Here is a 23,264-nt window from a genome sequence, read left to right as displayed (position 1 = left end):
TTCCTTAATTTGGGCATAGTTTGTTTCACATATCCCAGGATCGCTAGATCAGGGGACGGGACGTCAGCTCTCCCCACAATCTGGTTAATAGACTCAAAGACCGAAGACCAATAGTCCTCCAGTTTCTCGCACGACCATGCCATGTGCAGAAACGTAGCAGGGGAATGCCTACATCTCCAGCAACAGTCCTCCTCCCTGAGCCCCATTCTGTGTAGGCTTACCGGTGTCCTATAGAATCGGTGCAAATATTTGAAGTGGATCAAACGTAGCCTATAGTTAGGGGACAGTTCAGTGAGCTGCCCACAGCAAAAAGACCACTGCTCCTCAGTGAGTGGAGTAGTAAGCTCTTCATTCCATTTTTCCAGGTCGGTGGTCGTTACCATGGGAGCGCTGCTCTGCATTTGCCTGTATATTCTAGTGACCAGTTTTTGTGGAGAAGGAGAGCTCACTATCCGTTCTAGCGCTTGAAATGCTGGAGGAGCCAGCGGGAATTCACTGCTCAACACCCGACAGGTCGATTTCAATCTGTGGTACAAAAACAGTTCTGAAATAGACACCTCTTGTCCCTCATGAGCCACAGGGGGGGAATGAACTTGTCATTGGGAAACAGATCAGCAAACGTGTGGAGGCCTAGCTTTTGGCGCACTGCCATGCCAATGCCACCCTCAATGCATGGCAATAGGGGATTCTGTACCACGGACAACGACGGTGCATACATCATTGGCGCACTCGCCTTTTTCCTCAACTCGTCCCACACCCACTTCAGCGTCTCTGCTGTGTCGACCTCCCCTCTGGGACGTTTTACTCTTGCGCACACAGCCACCTGGAGTGGGATCGGTGCCATATTGTCAAGTTCTACAGCGACGTGTGGCTGGAAAGGGGTGGGGTGCACCCAGAAATGTAAAAATTGGGCTTGGGCAAAGCAGTTATCCACTTGTGGATTTCATCCCCACTCTTGTAGGGATGGACAATCTAATTTAGGTTTTTATGGTCATAAGACCGTTCCCTACCTCTAGGGATATTGCTGCCACCAGTGGGTTCTAACCCACTCAACTTTTTCACTCTTTCAAGAGCCAGGGTCTATTTTTCAAGGGCAACTTCTTGCCTCTTGATTCTAAGATTTACTTCCTTCATCCTAGCTTTGTGCTCTATCCTCTGAGAGGAAGTCATCCTCCTTCTAGCAGAGGCACTGGACCCTACTGAGGAATCAGAATGACCTGAACCACTGGACAGTGATCTGTTCCTTCTGTTTCCACGGTTAGGCCTACTTGGAAGGTTAGAGGTGGGCCTACCATGGCCCTCTCCACCTCCAGATAGTCCTGTGTTGCCCAGGTCAGGTTCATCTACTGCATCCTGGTTATCATCCTCATCAGAGACCAATGGATCTTCTCCAGTTGGATTTTCCTCTGTTGATGGATGGCCCCCTCTCCACTACCATGGTTCCCTGGGTCTGATGTATTCTCTACATCATGAGCCACTAAGAGATCTATCAGGTGGTTAAAGGTTGGACTCTGTCCTTGTCTCAACTTTCTGACTGCACACAGGCTTCTAAGTCCATTAAAAGTGAATGAGTCATGCTTATAGGGCACCCTCTGGGTGTCTTCTTGAAGAGGTCCACTATGGCCTGCTTCCACAGAGATTTTCTAGTGAGGTGTGGTATGTGCACCTACCTACACTAAATGGTTTCCTACTAGAACCTCTTTAGGAGCTGTAGTCAGGGTGCGCTAAGCCCTTTCCTCTACAACTGCTAAGTTTAGTAGAAGTTAAAGTATTATAAGAATGTGATTTATATGTACCTACAGGTACCTTAATGTGATCTTTCAAATGATATCCTAAGATTATAGGGTAAAACAACAGCAAGCTCTTATCCCATCCGCTGCACACCAATGTGAGAAGTTAGCCTGGCATATGATGTTCACTATTCTAGTGGCCACCTTGCACCAGTCTAAACGACCCTTATTGATGGTGGTTGTAAAGTCAACCTTATAGACAAGCTATCCTAGTGGTAACATGGACCAGCAGTCATAGGCTAAGACTTCAGAGAGCATGTGAAGCAAGCTATTTTACCAATTATAATCCCTTGAATACCAAATGGAAGGACACCGCACAAGGTATATATCAAATATATATGTATTTATTTCTAACACAACCCCTCTGCACTCTTTATGAGGTCAGAGATCGAAGTACATCACAAGTTACTCAATTAGCATACGATAAGTTGCACAAATACAGTTATGCACTAGGGGCCTCACAAACCATATACTAAGTAAGTGGTGTAAGAACCACTTCAGCAATAGTGACTAGGCCTAAGACCTTGGGAATCACCGGGGCTACACTAAACAACCAAAGGTTAGGAAGTAGGACACCCACGGGAGACGCGTGCAGTGTCTAAACACAGTCGCGAGTTACCATTGACATAATGGAGAACGAAGAAGTTACAAAGTTACTGTTTAAGGACACTTCCGGATGGACTACGGTAAAACCCCTTTAAACTAGGACACTTAGAGAGTCAAGACACACGGGAGCACCGGAGTACTCGTGTTACCTCACCCAGGAAAACCAGGTGCCTAGGTGTCTTTTCGTGTTGGGTTTCGTCGTCGTTTTCTATGGAGATCTGCAAAGAAGTAGGAAAGAGGAAAAGTGTCCGGGTGGATCCAAGGGTGGATCGGGGAAGTGAAGAACCTGAAAGCAGAGGGTACAGAGTCTGGGTCACTAGCCAGTGACCAGGAAGGAACCAGGCGATGTTGCGATGATCTCAGGTGAAGAGTTGAAGCTTGTCTCTGCAGCCACGAGGACCAGGAGGCATCGACGACAACCAGGAGGAATTCGAGCTGTCCTACAAAGGATCTAGTTGACTGCGGTGTCGGTATCTGGATTGGACCCAACCTTCCTACATGGAGCCTGAAAGAGTGGCCCAGATGCCTGCCTTAAAGAGAAGAGGCCAGGGGTGCGGGAAACCCGCCCCCACAGTTCCCACGGTCCAGGAGGAGGCAGACCTTGAGGGGGATGCCCTGGAACCTACAGGGGAGCAGGTAGCTGAACTGGGGAACCTGCCTGAGCTGACACATTGACAGCAGGAAGGAGGACCCTCCAGTGAAGAGTTCTGTGAGGAGCAGAAAAAGTACCCTTCTCTTGTGGGTTTGCGGCAACAGGCTGCTAACCAGGCAGCAGGTTATCAGTCTGGATCACATTAGATCTACTGGGAGAATGGTCTCCTGAATAGTGAGCCAAGGTTGCTGAGCCTGGATCAGCCTGTGTGCTGGTGGAACCCCAGCGCTTCAGAGCCTTCCTACTGGGGCTGGCTCATGATGTGCCTTTAGCAGGACATTTGGGGCAGGACAAGACCATTGAAAGGCTTGTCGCCCAATTTTATTAACCCCAAATGCGCAAGAGTTCAGTCACTCATAGCAGAACCGGTCAGACTTGCCAGGTAAGTGGAAAGAGTGGGATGAAGCACAAGGCTCCTCTCCAGCCATTACCTGTGCTCAGCACCACCTTTGAAAGGGTGGGCATTGACATTGTGGGGCCTCTGGATCCCAAGACAGCCATGGGCAACAGGTTTATCCTGGTCTTGGTAGACCATGCCACCCGGTACCCGGAAGCCATCCCTCTCAGGACAGTGACGGCCCCCATGGTGGGACGTGCACTGATGGGGATTTTCTCCCATGTGGGGTTCCCCAGAGAGGTGGTGTCAGACCGTGGTACAAACTTCATTTCTAAGTATATGAAGTCCCTGAGGCAATAGTGTGGGGTAAATTATAAGTTCACCACTCCTTACCACCTCCAAGGTAATGGGCTGGTTGAGAGATTCAACCGGACCCTAAAAGGCATGATTCTGGGTCTTGAGAAACCCATGAGGCATAAGTGGGATATCCTCTTGCCATGCCTTCTCTTCGCTTATAGAGAGGTGCCACAGAAGTCCTTAGGGTTCAGCCCCTCTGAACTGCTCTATGGTCAACTGTAGGAGGACCTCTGAGTTTGGTAAAAGAAGGCTGGGAGAAAGGTCCCAGGAAACCTCCCCAGGATGTATATAGTTACATGCTGGCTTTCAGAAACCAAACCCGGCGTTTCAGGCAACTCGCCCAGGCGAATTTGGAAGCCAGCCAGGAAGAGATGAAGCAGTGGTACGATCGGAATGTCACTCTGATTGAGCTTCAGCCTGGTTAGAAAGTTTGGGTCATGGCCCCCGTGAAGCCCTGCGTGCTCCAGGATAAGTGGACCGGACTCTTTGAGGTGGTGGAGCGCAAGAGTGATGTTACCTACTTGGTGGACTTGTGGTCTCCAAAGAACTCTTAGTGGGTCCTACATGTCAAATGCCTGAAACCCCACTTAGAAAGGTCCGAAGAGGGCATGCTGCTAGCAACAGATGATAGAATGAAGGAGGAGACTAAGCCTCTTCCTGACCTCCTGTCTGCAACAGAGCAAGATGGGTCAGTGTATGGTGTTAACCTCTCTTCCTCCCTGACCCCTGAGCAGCAGAATAACGGTCGCCAGTTGTTACAGTTTTCTGATTTGTTGTCCCTGATTCCCAGTTTCACTGATTGGTGTGTCCATGATGTAGACACTGGGGACAGTCCTCCTGTTAAGCACAAAACTTACAGAGTGACTGACAGGGTGAGAGCTTGCATCATGGAGGAGGTCTCCAAGATGCTTGCCTTAGGGGTGATTGAGTCCTCTAGCAGTCCTTGGGCCAGCCCAGTTGTGTTGGTCCCAAAGGCTGCAGCACCGGGTGCCACACCAGAACTCCGGTTCTGGGTGGACTACTGAGGGCTCAATTCAGTCATCAGGACTGATGCGCACCCCATCCCCAGAGTGGATGAGCTCATTGATCGGTTGGGGGCTGCACGGTACCATAGCACGTTTGATCTTACGTCAGGGTACTGGGAGATCACCTTAACTGATGGGGCAAGAGAGAGGTCAGCATTCTTTACACCAGATGGGCACTACCGATTCCGGGTTATGCCCTTTGGGATGAAGAATGCCCTTGCCACCTTTCAGAGGTTGGTCAACCAGGTGTTGGCTGGACTGGAAGATTTCAGTGCTACCTATCTGGATGACATTGCAGTGTTCAGTGCCAGTTGGGAAGAACATCTGCGCCAGCTCTGGATAGTGTTGATGGCGCTGCGCAGGCCTCATGATCAAGGCGAGTAAGTGCCAGATCAGGCAGGGCTCTGTGGTGTACTTGGGAAACCAGGTTGGGAGCGGCCAGGTGGCACCCCTATAGCCCAAGATTGAGACCATCCTGGCTTGGGAACCCCCCAAGAACCAGACAGAAGTGAGAGTCGTGGAAACAATAGATAATTATTTCACTCAGTCAATCGTGCATGCTTCGTTTCTACAGAGTTTGCACAGAAATAGAGGGACGGGCGTTTCAATAAAAGGGTTTATTTAACAGTCTACTTTCTCATGCAAGAGAGGTGAATTGCTACAATCGTTAGACACAATGCGAAGTATAATGCGTACAGCGTGAACAGTAATATGAAATAATACTGTAATAGCATTGTCTGTTGCTATGACATATATAATAATACATACATAAATTACACAGGCTAAAATACTCAACTGGTGCTTCTAAAATACTCCTACCCCAATGTACCTAACCTAGGTCTAGTACCAGGGAAGAAGTAGGTGCTGCCTTAGCATAAGTTTTAGTTTTGCCAAGGATTGCCAAAGGCTTCTCTAGCTTTTAATCAGCTCCATACCTTAGAATGAGAGAGGTTGGTATCTCTATCTCGGGACTCGATTTCCCAACACCCCACAAAGGGAGTCAGAAACACTGGAGCTGGAGTTCTTGGAAGGAGGATTTGAGCTACAAGTCAGTGCGTCAGCTGGAGAGTTGGCTTCTTTCGGCACTTGCTGAAGCGAGCTGCGTCGTGCAAGTAGGTAGTCAAACTGCACCGAACCACACCGTGCTTTGCCATAGCAAGAGACGGTATATTTACACCTTGAAGGTGTTTAGGAATGGCAGTATTGACTAAAATGTTAGGCATATGAACATCATGAATGAACCCCTAAGGAATAGATGTTCAAGCATAATAAATGAGTTCTTGGAGAAATCAATATCCAAGCAAGGGGAGGTACCTAACGGCTTAAGAGTCTGGTTTCCCAAGAACTCATTGTGACGTAGATGAACGGATGTAAGTAGCCATGCCTGTATTTGGGTAGCATGAGCTATGCCTAAATAAAGACTGGATTTTTATGCCTATATAAGGGCAATGCGAATTGCACATATATAGGTCATGAATCAGGAAATTAATTCGGAATCCAAAATCGAACACAACAGCACTGGATCACAGTAAGAAACCGACGCATCACCTCCTCTCCTGTAAGGAACCAATGCGTCACCTCCTCTGTGCTGCAGTAAGGAACCAACGCATCACCTACCCCGAAGCAAGGAACCGACGCATCACCTTCCCTGGGACCCTTTTGTTTGTAATAGCGTAACGCATCCAAGGTACTTTTCAGAGTAAAGTGTTGCTTTTACCATCTACATTGAACTAAGCTATTTCTACCATTCTGAAGTCTATTTTCGATTACAGTAATGTGGATTTTTGTTGTTTGGTCTTGTGTTAAGTCTAGTAAAGATTATTTATTTTTCTATACTGGTGAGGTGTCCATTTGTAATGTTTCACTGTATTACTGTAGGTGTTCACAAATGCTTTACACACTGCCTCTGAGATAAGCCTGTCTGCTCGTGCCAAGCTACCAAGGGGGTGAGCAGGGGTTATTTTAGAAGTGTACCCCTTTACCCTGACTAGAAGCAAGGGTGCCGACTTGGTCAAAGGCACCTACCTCTGCCAACTAGAGACCCCCAGTTCTAACAATAGGGATTTCAGGTGGGCGAAAGTTGAGTACCCTGAGATTGGGTGGGATCAAACAGAGGTCAATGTTTGGCTGGAGAGTGTGAACAAAACTCCTGTGAAACAGTCCTTTCGCACGCAGTGTGGATCTAGTGAGAAAAAAGGCTTTTGCTAGGCATGTAATAGAAAGATTTGTATACAGCCTGCAGGATCGTGTAAATTCAATCATGCCTGCTCCTTTTACAGCTACCCCTCCCACCCCGAATTCAAGTGTATTAAAAAGTCCAAAGAGAAAGTGAGGGGCCCTAAACCTTCTTCCCAGTAAGACTTTACCCGCCCGATAACTGTAGAGAGACTGGTATTTTGGCTGAATCAGTATCCCAACAAGAACGCTGCACAATTGCTCTGCAAGGTTTTTCAATGGGTTTTTTAATACCTGCTCAAGGAGTACCCCCAGTTGGGCATCGCAAAAACCTACTGTCGGTGGTAGCCAAGAAATTGGAACAAGGAGGCGTCTTAGGCAGGATAGTGGGTCCCTTCTCGGCACCTCCCTCGCGCAACTATGTTTGTTAACCACTTGGTGTGGTACCAAAAAAGGAACCGGGCCAGTACCATATGATTCACAATTTATCGGCACCCAGTGGTTCCTTAGTCAATGATGTTATTGACCCAGCACTCTGCTCAATGACCTATTCCTCAGTTGACACAGCATTGGCAAAACTGCGGGCTCTTGGCCCGGATGCGCGTTAATGGCAAAAAACGATATTGAGTCAGCTTTCAGTCAATTACCTGTTCACCCAGATGATTATCATTTACTCTATTTACAATTCAAGGGACAATATTTCTATGAAAGGTGTATGCTGATGGGCTGTGTGGGGTCTTGCAGCTATTTCGAGCAATTTAGCTCATTGCTGCATTGGTTGTTCACCTTCAGGACAGGCCACGCTGACATTGTGCATTACTTGGATGATTTCATGGGAATGGATCTGTCGTCTTCAGGAGTCTGTGGGTGGGCCTTAAGAGATTTGACATCCATGCTGGAGGAATTGGGGGTGCCCCTAGCAAGACAGTGGGTCCAGCCACTGGCACGGTGTTTTTGGGTATTGAAATCGACACAATGCGGGTGAGTGAAGGTTGCCGGCTGATAAGGTGCAGGCGGACTCCCAGACAATTGATTCTGATTTGGCAGGGTCAAAAGTGACTTTACACCAGTTCCAGGTGCTCATAGGCCAGCTTAACTTTGCATTGGGCATAATTCCCATGGGCCGCCCCTTCTCCAGATCTATTGTGAGGGGAATGACTGGGCTGAAGGAAAAACACCATCATACCAGGCTACTAGCTGAGGTGAGGAATGACTTGAGAATATGGTGAGAATTTCTACAGGTTTTTAAAGGGACAGTGGTTTGGTCAACTCTCTAAGTCACCAGCGAACCTTTGGGCTTATTCACAGATGCAGCAGGCAGTATTGGTTTTGGGGCAATTCTGGGACCGAATTAGTGCCGGGTCAATTGGCTGGAGGCATGGCACGAAAACGGGCTGACAAGAAATATCGCCTTTTTTGGAATTATTCCCCATTGTTGTTATGTTATGTTAGTATGAATTTGTAGAGCGCACGTTCACCCCAGGGTTTCTTGGCGCTGTGTGCCGCTGGGTAACCCGTCCTGGCTTTCCCTGTGAGATGGTTCCTATTGGGCATCCCCAAGGTGAAGTCAGGCATCCCTGGCAGCGAGGGGGCCGTTGTGGAGATTAAGCAAGCTATTGCCCAGAGTTGCAGCATTGTTGCCGTCACGGTGTGGTCTGAATTTTTCAGTGACAAGTCAGTTGTCTTTTGGTCAGATAATATGTCAGTGGTGGAGGCGATTAATAGGCATGGGGTTTCCTGTAGCCGGGTCCTTAGACTTTTGAAACATCTGGTGTTGTTAGGTTTAAAGTTGAACATAGTATTTAGGGCTGTGCATATTCCAGGTCTTTCAAACCAGGCAGCTGATGCTTTGTCTTGCTGCAAGTTGCAGGAATTCTGAAAGTTCCATCCACAAGCAGGCGACCAGATGACGGTGTTACCGATATCTCTGTGGAAGATTGGAGCCCCACTTTAGTGGGTCTTGTGGGAGCCTACCAGCAACAGTTTAAAACTTACAGGGCCTGTGTGCAACGGCATGGGATTGTGGGCCTGTTTTCTTCCGAAGCTATATTTAGTTTTCTGCAAGCGCTGAGGGCTCAGGGCAGACCGGTGTCATATGCGAGGGCTCACTTGGCTGCAATCAGTTTTTATGCAAAACTTAAAGGGGTTCAGGATGCAGGCAATTCATTCTTGGTCAGGAGAGCGTTAGCGGGTTGGGCCAGGCTAGAAAGCGTGAGGAGGAATAGCATAAGGCCGCTCAGTTTGCAAACCCTGGGGGATATATAGAAGTGAGCAAGATAGCTGATGGAGAAGGTGCTCTTTCTCGAGTGCTCTGGGGGTAAGGGATTGCCATTGGCGTAAATCCCAGGTAAACCCAGCCCATCGAACACAAATGATCAAATATATAGCTAATTCAACCTAAGGATTATCCCTGTACCTGCGTTCTGGAGTTTTCCGGACCCATAAGGCGGAGGATACAGATTCTGATCTCCTGCTCCGGATTACCTCGACAATCACACCCTGCCACGTCAAAGAGCCACAGACCATAAGCTGGACCCTTGGTTAATGCCCTCCTCGACCGGCATTATTCAGACCCGAGGTCTAGCAGGGCCGTGCTTCCGCTTCATCATGACGACTCCTGCCGACCCACTGGAAACCGCCCGCCTCGCCTCGGAGGTGCCCCCCGCATCTTGATGGGCACTGTGGCTTGACTGCCGGACCCCTGGAGATGCCCTCCTTGACCAGCTTTCTTCGGACCTGAGATCTAACGTGGCTGTGCTTCTGCCTCATTGTGACGACTCCCGCCGACCCACTGGAAAGCGCCCTGCCTCAGAGGTGCCCCCCCACATCCTGTTGGGCACTGTGGCTTCACCGTCGGGCTGACTGTCCTTGTGGGACCCACCTCCTATCAGAGATTCACCCGTCTGCAGGAACTCCATGACGGGGACGACCCTGCACAGTGGGAGCCGCCCACGACCGCGTCCCTCTGCTGTGGTCCCAAGCCGACGTCGCACCACAGGATAAAGGAGAGGGGACCCGCGACTCGACCGCTGCAACTTGCTCTAGAGGGCTCCCGATAAACCTTGTCCATACGAGCTGCCTCATCACCCTATGGAGGGGCCTGCCCGCTGTGTTCTCCATGCTGTCGACTCAAACCAAACAAGGTAAGGGTGGGTCCCCGGAAATGCCCCGCCCGCAGCAGCAGTAATTGTGCCACCCCGTGCGTAATGCTGACTTTTCCCGGCATTTGAGGTACCGCATGCTGCATCCGGGTGCTCTCCTCCCTTTTCCCAGACATTTGGCACATCACCAGAAAATCACGTCGGAATCCCAAGCCTACTTCCTCCCTACTCGATCTCCACATGGCTCCGCCCCCCCACCGGCACAAACCTCTTCAAAGCAGACAATGCAGCGCTCAACAAGGCACAGTTTACCCCCGACGTTTTTCCCACAAAACCTATCTCGCTAACACTTCCGGCGACCGAACATGTTACCTCTTCCTCTATCTATGATGGATCAGGGGACTATCGAACTCACAAGCATCCATTTTAACTATCCCATTTCCAGCAACCCCCAACACTTGTTCTCTTTCTCTTTCTCTTTACCCTCCTCCTACTCTCTCACTGCCCTCTCCCCACAGATCACTTGTAATTGTAAGAGAACTGAGAGCAACTCCCTGCTATGGCGGCCATCTTGGACTGGTCTCCCGCGGACTCTAACCCCTCTACCCCCTCCTACTTACTGCCCCATCTCCAACTCCAACCTCGCTGCCCCTCCCCCAGGTGAACCTAACCCTCCCAACAACCAAGCATAGTCGACTACCTCCAACGAGAGAAGCTGACTACAAGACTAGGCTACTTTTCCCCACCAAAACTATACTGAAACCCAACCTCCTCCAAAGCCCTTTATGGGACAGCCTTCCTGGTATGATATATGTGACCACACTCCTCCACTCTCAACCCTCCCCATCGAGATCAGACCTGGACCCAAAAATGCTTGAGATCTGTTCCATGCCCAACCTCTCTGGGGCCCCCATCCCCGCAGCTACCCGTCTACCTAGAAACCCCTTGTGTATCCCCCATCCTCTCTACCGCTTAAACAAAAAGATGTCAACCAACCGAAGTCCGCATCAGACCACCCCATCAACCCCCACCCCCCACCTCTCTCCAACCTTGAACCCCACGGCCCCCACTCTTCTCCATCACCTACCCACCCAACCTCTCAGCTAACGCCACCAAAATCTTCAAACACATTCTACTCAAGCAACACCCTGAAACACTAATAGCCAACCTCTACCATAACTTCTCCAAAGGCAAGACTAAGACAGACCTCATCTTCTACACCACGCATCAGGCCAAATGGAGAAATAACCTAGCTAACCATCCGCGAGTTACCAAAACTACTAACACCCCCCCAAGGCCAAAAACTAATTATCTCCAAGTCTTCTCCCTTCAGAATCAACACCACCATACCTTTGTACAGAAATGGCAAAGTCATGGTCCAAGCCAACGACTACAACCTGCACCAATTTGAACTCGCCTTCCCCAAGTTGCGAAACTCCATCCTGGCCCCTCCCAACTGCCCCACCCCTTCCCATCTCGCCCCCCAGACCCCAACCCAAGAAAGACCGGTCATAAATCCTTCCCCAAGCCCTCAACTACCTAACTCCACAGACCTGCCCCCACCCCAAGGTCGGATTCCTCTCTACCCCCACTCCCATCACCCCAACCACACCTCCTACCCTGAGACTCTGCTCCCTGCCCCACCCCCTCACACCTCCCAATATATCTACCCCAATCCCCCTACTCACATTACCAGGAACACCCACCTAACCAACGCCCAACCCTCAGACAAAACTACACCAATACTCTCAAGAAACACCCTCCACAATCCCCCCACCACCGCCTATCAGAAGACGCATGCCTCTCCACTTCCTCTAACCCTCCCAACCCTCGACCCTCCTGTCCCAACCTACACCCGCAACCAAATCTGCCCCCAATCCCTCCCCCATACCTTAACAACCCTCAAACCTCCTGTCCCAACCAACAGCCTCAGTCGAATATGCCGTCTCCAACTGCACCGCTCCCCCTATCCCTTACCCTGAGACAATGGAGGTAAAAACTGAATGCCTCACACGCACAGAAAAACAACTCAACACCCTCTTACCTATGATCCCGACTCACCTCATAACCATAACTGAAAACCTATCCCTTCTCCACAGCCAAATCAGCACAATCATGCAGGCCATAAACAAATTCCTTCTCAACACCACGCGCCCTCCTCCCCGCCTAACACTCAATATTCCCCTCCCTCATAAACACCAGTGAGCCACCTCAACAGCCTAATCACCAGGCGACCAGCTGGTGCTCCTCCCCTCGCAATACCCAATCTCTCAGACCAAGAAGAACAAATGCTGATATTTCTCTGAAAGAGGCAACAACACTCGCTAAAACCTACGACCCCTGAACAACCCAAACGACCCCTTCCATCATCCAGGTAATCACCGGAATAAGTAGCGACAACAACCAACCTAGGTTCGCAAGACTTCCCTCCCAGCACACAACCATTCCCCAAGTTCCCCCTCCTCCCAAATCCATTCCAACAGCGGCAAGGTAAACGGCATTCTTATACACTGCAGAACCGCAGCCAAGCACGCAATAGAGCTGGCTGATGCCATACTGAGTCACGACATTGACATCGTGTTCCTCACCGAAACCTGGCTCAATGAAACATCATACCCGCTCCTTGACCTCCTAGTCCCCCCTGGCTTCTCCATCATTAAAAAAGACAGAATAGACCAACGCGGTGGCGGCTTTGCCATCATCCATAAGAACAACATCGATATAGTTGAAATCAAAACCCACTCCTTCTCAACCTTTGAATACCTCAACACCAACATAACACGTCAAAACAACAAAGTAACAAAATGCCATCCAATCTACCACCCCCCAGGAAATTCTCCTGCCTTCAGAGAACAAATATCTGACCTACTAACACAGTGCTCCCTAGCCAACTACGACAACATCATTCTGGGTGACTTCAACCTCCCCTGGAATAACGAAAAGTCACTAAATGAAATCCTTCTCACAAATGAGCTCACCCAACACTGCAAGGGTCGAACCCACAACAAGGGCTCTACCTTATATGCAATCATAGCCAAAAGCGAAACTATAACCATCAATACCATTCTCCCAACCGTCTGGTCAGACCACCAAATCATTTTTTTCAACATCAATCAAACAGCAGCTCCACCAATCAAAACACAAATTACCTATCAAAGGAGCAGAAACCTTAAGGACATCCCCCTCCCTGTCCTTGAAGAAACCATAACATCACTCTTCCCAACCTGTACAGACAACCTCAACACAGTTGAGCTCACAACACTGTACAACAGGACAATGACAACTGCTCTTGACCAACTAGCCCCCCTGAAACTGAAAAGAGTCAGAGACATCCCCTCCCAAGCCTGGTTTAATAATGACCTCAACTCCGAAAGAAGAAAAGTAAGAGCCCCTTAGAGACTCTGGAGAAGGTACCCATCCACAACCAACCTCTCCCAACTGAGGAAAGAACGCAGTAAATAAAAAAACACATAATCGGGGCCGTGGCTAGCATTCTGCCAAGATGGTCGCAGCTTAACGGAGCTCCGAGGCCAACGGGGCCTTCACTTCGATATCCAGACACTTATCCTGACCGAAAGCAGTGCTGCGCGTTAGAATCTCCTGTAAGGAAGACTCAGACACAGGAAGAGCCGATCCGGAACACTGAACTCCCCAAAATCGCCGAGTTAGACCTCCAAGAACATTGCGGCCTACAGCAGGCGCCGGAGCCGGGGCTTCAAGTTTGCAGCGGACCCGGGAGCGCGACGCGAAGCAAGGCGGTAAGATCGCCGATTGCCGGGGATACAGCCTGATCAGTGACGGGCCGTTCTACCAGGCCTTAAATATACTGCGGCCATGCGGTGGGGGCTCCTGCACGCAACTGGTGGAATAAATATCAATTCCAACGGCGGTGGGGAGAATTCCGCGCGCAATTGCACCTCAGGAATTACAAGGCTGAACCACGGCCTCAGACTACCGGCTAGCGGGGTGCGGCGTGTGGGCCCTTCAGAAGAGAGAGGCGCGCGAGTGGTGCTATTCCTGGAGCGGCCATACCCGCCTTGGGATTGGGTACCGAGGCGGGAAGAAGCACACCAGCCCCTGGGAACTGAGAGAGGCCCTGGCATTGCAGGGCCCAGATAGACCACGCGCAGACCAGGACAGTGGGTACTACTGGCAGGAAAAAAGAAACAGCTCAGCCTAAGAAGAAGACGGTCACCAACCCACACTATCAAGGAATACCAGGGAAGGGGCGCGGTGGCAGTGGTGTGGGCCCGGCTGGACGGCTCAGATTAACAACACAGCGCCCACAGGAGATAGATCCCCAGGGCGCCACGGGGGCAACACGAGGACCCACTAACAACACTGCGCAGCACATATCAGGGATCACCCGCAGTACGGAATAATGAGTGGGAGAGGGACGAGAGTGCAACAGGCCCCCAGATTGGACAAATTCGCATATACTAAAGACCCTCCGGACAACCTCAAAGGCAATATGTACCAAGCGATAGCCCGACCGACGACCAACCTGCGGATGCTGAAGGGGTCACCCTACAAGATGTAATTGCAGCCCTGAAAATAATGCAGTCCTCAATGGGCACAATATCCACAGCCATTTCTCTTATAAGGGCGGACTTCGCAAAAATGTCGGACCGCTTGATCGACATTGAGAAAACGACGACGGGACTAACGGCGGATACGGCGGACCTGAAGGAAAAAGTACAAACGCTGGAATAAGATAATACCCTGCTAAAGGCTAAGCTTGATGAGCAAGAAGGTTGGTCCAATCGCAATAACGGACGCCTAGTGGGGGTTCCGGAGACGACCGGGGGCCCGGCCTTAGATCTTTTTGTAGAAGATCTCATCCAGAACCAACTTCAATCGAGGGGCCTATCTAACTATTTTTCGGTGGAACGGACTCATAGAGTGCCTGGAGGCAGGCCGCGTCCAGGAGCGGCGCCGCGTCCACTTTTGGCGCGCATCTTCAACTTTCGAGACCGAGACGCCATTTTACAAGCAGCACGTATTGGCCCACCGATAAAAATTGACAACGCTGAAGTCACTTTCTATCCTGACTACACGGCGGCAGTCGCACAGCAAAGGCGAAGTTTTGCAGAACTGAAAATAGAATTACGCGTCAAAGAATTAAAGTACTCAATGATTTTTCCAGCAAGATTACGCGTAGAATCAGAAAAGAAGACATGGTTCTTTGAGTCACCAGGGGACGCAAGAGACTGGCTCGAGGGCTGACGACCGGCCAGAGGACCCAGGAACAGAGACATGGGGCGGAATAACCGTTGACAAGACAGACGAGATACTAAAGGATGGCATATAGCGGAGAACTTTGAGCATTGGAAGTCTACGAACCCCGGAACATGAAACCTTTAAGACTTATATATGACTCTGGAACACTGAAATAATGTCGTTGGCACGCCTCATGGTTGGACGCTACAAATGGGGGGCGGGTTGCAACAATGAGTGCAGACACTGAGACGTACACTCGATGGGAGGTGTCAGGAGTAGGGACGGACGCTCCCGCAGGTAGGATTCAAAGAATTATAAGCAGCACTGTATGACCAGCACAAAGAGGGGGGCTTTAGAATGATCACGGAAGAATTACCCTCAAGAGCGAAGCTGTTTGTTGGGAATTGTAAGCACTCTGCTCAGTTGGGGTGGTGGATGGTTCTAGATCTGCCGGGCAGGGAGGCAGGGTGGGGGTATGGACCTTGAGTTCAGGGAAGGTTATTTGTTTATGTTACCAGTTGATTGTTCTACAATCTCTCCATGGAATCTTGCTAATGTTGGCACAGAATGTACACACACAACTTGGACAGATGGCGGTAGCGCTACCGTATATTGCGCACATAACATGCACCTCAGACCACACTATGCAGTGAATACAATGGATTTAATGCTTCCAAATTACACACGCTATGTCTCGCACTAGGAATCAACACACCAGCTCTCAGTCAATACGATCACAATGCCCCCCCCCCTCCCCTGTCCATAATATCATGGAATGTAAATGGACTAGGACACAAGATCAAGAGGGGACTAGTATTGCAATATTTAAAGCGGAAAGGCCCTACCATAGCGTTACTCCAAGAGACACATTTAATGGGAACGGCCTGCAAAGCACTTGACTGTTGGGGTTTCAAAATGGTTGCTCACGCGGAGTTCACATCGGGGTCCCGAGGGGTCGGTATATTGGTACATAAGAACGCCCCGTTAGTGGTTAAAAAGATTTGGATTGATGATCAGGGACGATTTGCTGCATTGTCCTGCCAATGGGAGGGACGAATGTATAACATGGTCTCAGTATATACCCCCCGACACTTCACCAGGCAGCCTTTCAAGACCTTGGGAAACTCCTAATTGACCTTCCTGAGGGAGAACTGATCGTAGGTGGGGATAGACCGCAAGCCACCCAGGGAGGCAAACAGATACAATCAGGCCCTGAGGGAGTTTATGGACGCAATGGGTCTAACTGATATTTGGAGACTAAAACACCCCACAGAACACCAATACACTTTTCATTCAGGGGCACATAATAGCCTCTCCCGCATAGATTACATCCTGACTCTAGCGGTCACAGCTGAACGGGTAAGGGAGATCGTACATTTACCGAGAGGCATTTCTGATCACTCACCTTTGCAACTTATATACACTACTCAGCTCCCTGGGAGGCAGAGAGTCTACCCGCTCTACTCGGGATACCTAAAGAATCAGAAGATTGCCAAGGCCCTTGTCAGATCTACTAAACATTATTTCACTGAAAACACACAATCAGTAGATTTGCCATGCATTTTATGGGAGGCGTACAAGTCAGTAATTAGGGGTCAGGCCATGTCGACCATTACAAGCCACAAACGAGAAAACAGGGAACATCTAGATACCCTAGAAGAAGCAGCGCAGAAGGTGGAGGTGGCGCATGCTGCAAATCCTACTGATACCACAGCACAAGACCTGACGTTAGCGTCCCAAGAATTTAGAGCTTATGCTTGGGAAATGACCAAAACAAGATACACTGATACCCTGCACAGAATATACGAACGGGGGGATAAAACTGGGAAAATGCTAGCATGGTTGGAGAAGAGGGAGAAGCCAAATAGATGGATTGCACAGTTGACATTAGAGGACGACACAGTAACGACTGAACCCCAAATCATAGTGGAGGAGCTGGCAACATATTACAAAAAGGTTTATACACCGCACGCCACAGCCACAGTAGAGGAAAACGTGCAATTCCTGCAAGATATAGTAATGCCTACACTGCCACTAAATGACATGCACGAACTAGAAGCAGATTTTACGGCCGAGGAATTGCGGACTGCGCTGAATGCACTCCACACGGGGAAAGCAATGGGACCTAATGGTCTGCCAGTAGAACTGTACAAAAGGGTGGCAGACACCATCATGCCACACTTACTTAATATGTATAACGAATGCCTAGAGCAAGGAATGCTACCCAGAGACCAAAGGTTAGCTAAGATCGTGGCAATTCACAAACCCGGTAAACCAGCGATGGCAACTCCCTCCTGCCATCCGATATCCCTAATAAACGCAGAGGCAAAATTGTTAGCTAAAGCACTGGCACTCTGACTACAGCCCCATCTTAAGTTACTGGTTCATCCAGACCAGTCTGGCTTTATGCCTGGTCGAAATACCTCCCTTAACTTACGCCGTCTGCATGGCGTACTGGCCCGGACGCCCGTGGTCCGAGAAGATGCAGCCATCATCTCATTAGACGCCACAATGGCGTTTGACCATGTGAAATGGGCCGTTCTGGAGATTAAGCAAGCTATTGCCCAGAGTTGCAGCATTGTTGCCGTCACGGTGTGGTCTGAATTTTTCAGTGACAAGTCAGTTGTCTTTTGGTCAGATAATATGTTAGTGGTGGAGGCGATTAATAGGCATGGGGTTTCCTGTAGCCGGGTCCTTAGACTTTTGAAACATCTGGTGTTGTTAGGTTTAAAGTTGAACATAGTATTTAGGGCTGTGCATATTCCAGGTCTTTCAAATCAGGCAGCTGATGCTTTGTCTTGCTGCAAGTTCCAGGAATTCTGAAAATTCCATCCACAAGCAGGCGACCAGATGACGGTGTTACCGATATCTCTGTGGAAGATTGGAGCCCCACTTTAGGGGGGTCTTGTGGGAGCCTACCAGCAACAGTTTAAAACTTACAGGGCCTGTGTGCAACGGCATGGGATTGTGGGCCTGTTTTCTTCCGAAGCTATATTTAGTTTTCTGCAAGCGCTGAGGGCTCAGGGCAGACCGGTGTCATATGCGAGGGCTCACTTGGCTGCAATCAGTTTTTATGCAAAACTTAAAGGGGTTCAGGATGCAGGCAATTCATTCTTGGTCAGGAGAGCGTTAGCGGGTTGGGCCAGGCTAGAAAGCGTGAGGAGGAATAGCATAAGGCCGCTCGGTTTGCAAACCCTGGGGGATATATAAAAGTGAGCAAGATAGCTGATGGAGAAGGTGCTCTTTCTCGAGTGCTCTGGGGGTAAGGGATTGCCATTGGCGTAAATCCCAGGTAAACCCAGCCCATCGAACACAAATGATCAAATATATAGCTAATTCAACCTAAGGATTATCCCTGTACCTGCGTTCTGGAGTTTTCCGGACCCATAAGGCGGAGGATACAGATTCTGATCTCCTGCTCCGGATTACCTCGACAATCACACCCTGCCACGTCAAAGAGCCACAGACCATAAGCTGGACCCTTGGTTAATGCCCTCCTCGACCGGCATTATTCAGACCCGAGGTCTAGCAGGGCCGTGCTTCCGCTTCATCATGACGACTCCCGCCGACCCACTGGAAACCGCCCGCCTCGCCTCGGAGGTGCCCCCCGCATCTTGATGGGCACTGTGGCTTGACCGCCGGACCCCTGGAGATGCCCTCCTTGACCAGCTTTCTTCGGACCTGAGATCTAACGTGGCTGTGCTTCTGCCTCATTGTGACGACTCCCGCTGACCCACTGGAAAGCGCCCTGCCTCAGAGGTGCCCCCCCACATCCTGTTGGGCACTGTGGCTTCACCGTCGGGCTGACTGTCCTTGCGGGACCCACCTCCTATCAGAGATTCACCCGTCTGCAGGAACTCCATGACGGGGACGACCCTGCACAGTGGGAGCCGCCCACGACCGCGTCCCTCTGCTGTGGTCCCAAGCCGACGTCGCACCACAGGATAAAGGAGAGGGGACCCGCGACTCGACCGCTGCAACTTGCTCTAGAGGGCTCCCGATAAACCTTGTCCATACGAGCTGCCTCATCAGCCTATGGAGGGGCCTGCCCGCTCTGTTCTCCATGCTGTCGACTCAAACCAAACAAGGTAAGGGTGGGTCCCCGGAAATGCCCCGCCCGCAGCAGCAGTAATTGTGCCAACCCGTGCGTAATGCTGACTTTTCCCGGCATTTGAGGTACCGCATGCTGCATCCGGGTGCTCTCCTCCCTTTCCCCAGACATTTGGCACATCACCAGAAAATCACGTCGGAATCCCAAGCCTACTTCCTCCCTACTCGATCTCCACATGGCTCCGCCCCCCCACCGGCACAAACCTCTTCAAAGCAGACAATGCAGCGCTCAACAAGGCACAGTTTACCCCCGACGTTTTTCCCACAAAACCTATCTCGCTAACACTTCCGGCGACCGAACATGTTACCTCTTCCTCTATCTATGATGGATCAGGGGACTATCGAACTCACAAGCATCCATTTTAACTATCCCATTTCCAGCAACCCCCAACACTTGTTCTCTTTCTCTTTCTCTTTACCCTCCTCCTACTCTCTCACTGCCCTCTCCCCACAGATCACTTGTAATTGTAGGAGAACTGAGAGCAACTCCCTGCTATGGCGGCCATCTTGGACTGGTCTCCCGCGGACTTCTAACCCCTCTACCCCCTCCTACTTACTGCCCCATCTCCAACTCCAACCTCGCTGCCCCTCCCCCAGGTGAACCTAACCCTCCCAACAACCAAGCATAGTCGACTACCTCCAACGAGAGAAGCTGACTACAAGACTAGGCTACTTTTCCCCACCAAAACTATACTGAAACCCAACCTCCTCCAAAGCCCTTTATGGGACAGCCTTCCTGGTACGATATATGTGACCACACTCCTCCACTCTCAACCCTCCCCATCGAGATCAGACCTGGACCCAAAAATGCTTGAGATCTGTTCCATGCCCAACCTCTCTGGGGCCCCCATCCCCGCAGCTACCCGTCTACCTAGAAACCCCTTGCGTATCCCCCATCCTCTCTACCGCTTAAACAAAAAGATGTCAACCAACCGAAGTCCGCATCAGACCACCCCATCAACCCCCACCCCCCACCTCTCTCCAACCTTGAACCCCACGGCCCCCACTCTTCTCCATCACCTACCCACCCAACCTCTCAGCTAACGCCACCAAAATCTTCAAACACATTCTACTCAAGCAACACCCTGAAACACTAATAGCCAACCTCTACCATAACTTCTCCAAAGGCAAGACTAAGACAGACCTCATCTTCTACACCACTCATCAGGCCAAATGGAGAAATAACCTAGCTAACCATCCGCGAGTTACCAAAACTACTAACACCCCCCCAAGGCCAAAAACTAATTATCTCCAAGTCTTCTCCCTTCAGAATCAACACCACCATACCTTTATACAGAAATGGCAAAGTCATGGTCCAAGCCAACGACTACAACCTGCACCAATTTGAACTCGCCTTCCCCAAGTTGTGAAACTCCATCCTGGCCCCTCCCAACTGCCCCACCCCTTCTCATCTCGCCCCCCAGACCCCAACCCAAGAAAGACCGGTCATAAATCCTTCCCCAAGCCCTCAACTACCTAACTCCACAGACCTGCCCCCACCCCAAGGTCGGATTCCTCTCTACCCCCACTCCCATCACCCCAACCACACCTCCTACCCTGAGACTCTGCTCCCTGCCCCACCCCCTCACACCTCCCAATATATCTACCCCAATCCCCCTACTCACATTACCAGGAACACCCACCTAACCAACGCCCAACCCTCAGACAAAACTACACCAATACTCTCAAGAAACACCCTCCACAATCCCCCCACCACCGCCTATCAGAAGACGCATGCCTCTCCACTTCCTCTAACCCTCCCAACTCTCGACCCTCCTGTCCCAACCTACACCCGCAACCAAATCTGCCCCCAATCCCTCCCCATACCTTAACAACCCTCAAACCTCCTGTCCCAACCAACAGCCTCAGTCGAATATGCCGTCTCCAACCGCACCTCTCCCCCTATCCCTTACCCTGAGACAATGGAGGTAAAAACTGAATGCCTCACACGCACAGAAAAACAACTCAACACCCTCTTACCTATGATCCCGACTCACCTCATAACCATAACTGAAAACCTATCATTCTCCACAGCCAAATCAGCACAATCATGCAGGCCATAAACAAATTCCTTCTCAACACCACGCGCCCTCCTCCCCGCCTAACACTCAATACTCCCCTCCCTCATAAACACCAGTGAGCCACCTCAACAGCCTAATCACCAGGCGACCAGCTGGTGCTCCTCCCCTCGCAATACCCAATCTCTCAGACCAAGAAGAACAAACGCTGATATTTCTCTGAAAGAGGCAACAACACTCGCTAAAACCTACGACCCCTGAACAACCCAAACGACCCCTTCCATCATCCAGGTAATCACCGGAATAAGTAGCGACAACAACCAACCTAGGTTTGCAAGACTTCCCTCCCAGCACACAACCATTCCCCAAGTTCCCCCTCCTCCCAAATCCATTCCAACAGCGGCAAGGTAAACGGCATTCTTATACACTGCAGAACCGCAGCCAAGCACGCAATAGAGCTGGCTGATGCCATACTGAGTCACGACATTGACATCGTGTTCCTCACCGAAACCTGGCTCAATGAAACATCATACCCGCTCCTTGACCTCCTAGTCCCCCCTGGCTTCTCCATCATTAAAAAAGACAGAATAGACCAACGCGGTGGCGGCTTTGCCATCATCCATAAGAACAACATCAATATAGTTGAAATCAAAACCCACTCCTTCTCAACCTTTGAATACCTCAACACCAACATAACACGTCAAAACAACAAAGTAACAAAATGCCATCCAATCTACCACCCCCCAGGAAATTCTCCTGCCTTCAGAGAACAAATATCTGACCTACTAACACAGTGCTCCCTAGCCAACTACGACAACATCATTCTGGGTGACTTCAACCTCCCCTGGAATAACGAAAAGTCACTAAATGAAATCCTTCTCACAAATGAGCTCACCCAACACTGCAAGGGTCGAACCCACAACAAGGGCTCTACCTTATATGCAATCATAGCCAAAAGCGAAACTATAACCATCAATACCATTCTCCCAACCGTCTGGTCAGACCACCACATCATTTTTTTCAACATCAATCAAACAGCAGCTCCACCAATCAAAACACAAATTACCTATCAAAGGAGCAGAAACCTTAAGGACATCCCCCTCCCTGTCCTTGAAGAAACCATAACATCACTCTTCCCAACCTGTACAGACAACCTCAACACAGTTGAGCTCACAACACTGTACAACAGGACAATGACAACTGCCCTTGACCAACTAGCCCCCCTGAAACTGAAAAGAGTCAGAGACATCCCCTCCCAGGCCTGGTTTAATAATGACCTCAACTCCGAAAGAAGAAAAGTAAGAGCCCCTTAGAGACTCTGGAGAAGGTACTCATCCACAACCAACCTCTCCCAACTGAGGAAAGAACGCAGCAATTAAAAAAACACATAATCGGGGCCGTGGCTAGCATTCTGCCAAGATGGTCGCAGCTTAACGGAGCTCCGAGGCCATCGGGGTCTTCACTTCGATATCCAGACACTTATCCTGACCGAAAGCAGTGCTGCGCTTTAGAATCTCCTGTAAGGAAGACTCAGACACAGGAAGAGCCGATCTGGAACACTGAACTCCCCAAAATCGCCGAGTTAGACCTCCAAGAACATTGCGGCCTACAGCAGGCGCCGGAGCCGGGGCTTCAAGTTTGCAGCGGACCCGGGAGCGCGACGCGAAGCAAGGCGGTAAGATCGCCGATTGCCGGGGATACAGCCTGATCAGTGACGGGCCGTTCTACCAGGCCTTAAATATACTGCGGCCATGCGGTGGGGGCTCCTGCACGCAACTGGTGGAATAAATATCAATTCCAACGGCGGTGGGGGGAATTCCGCGCGCAATTGCACCTCAGGAATTACAAGGCTGAACCACGGCCTCAGACTACC

This window comes from Lissotriton vulgaris, chromosome 2_1 (assembly GCF_964263255.1).
Source record: "Lissotriton vulgaris chromosome 2_1, aLisVul1.2, whole genome shotgun sequence".
NCBI lineage: Eukaryota > Metazoa > Chordata > Amphibia > Caudata > Salamandridae > Lissotriton > Lissotriton vulgaris.
The sequence above is the reverse complement of the archived record's forward strand: the minus strand, read 5'-3'. Positions refer to the sequence as shown.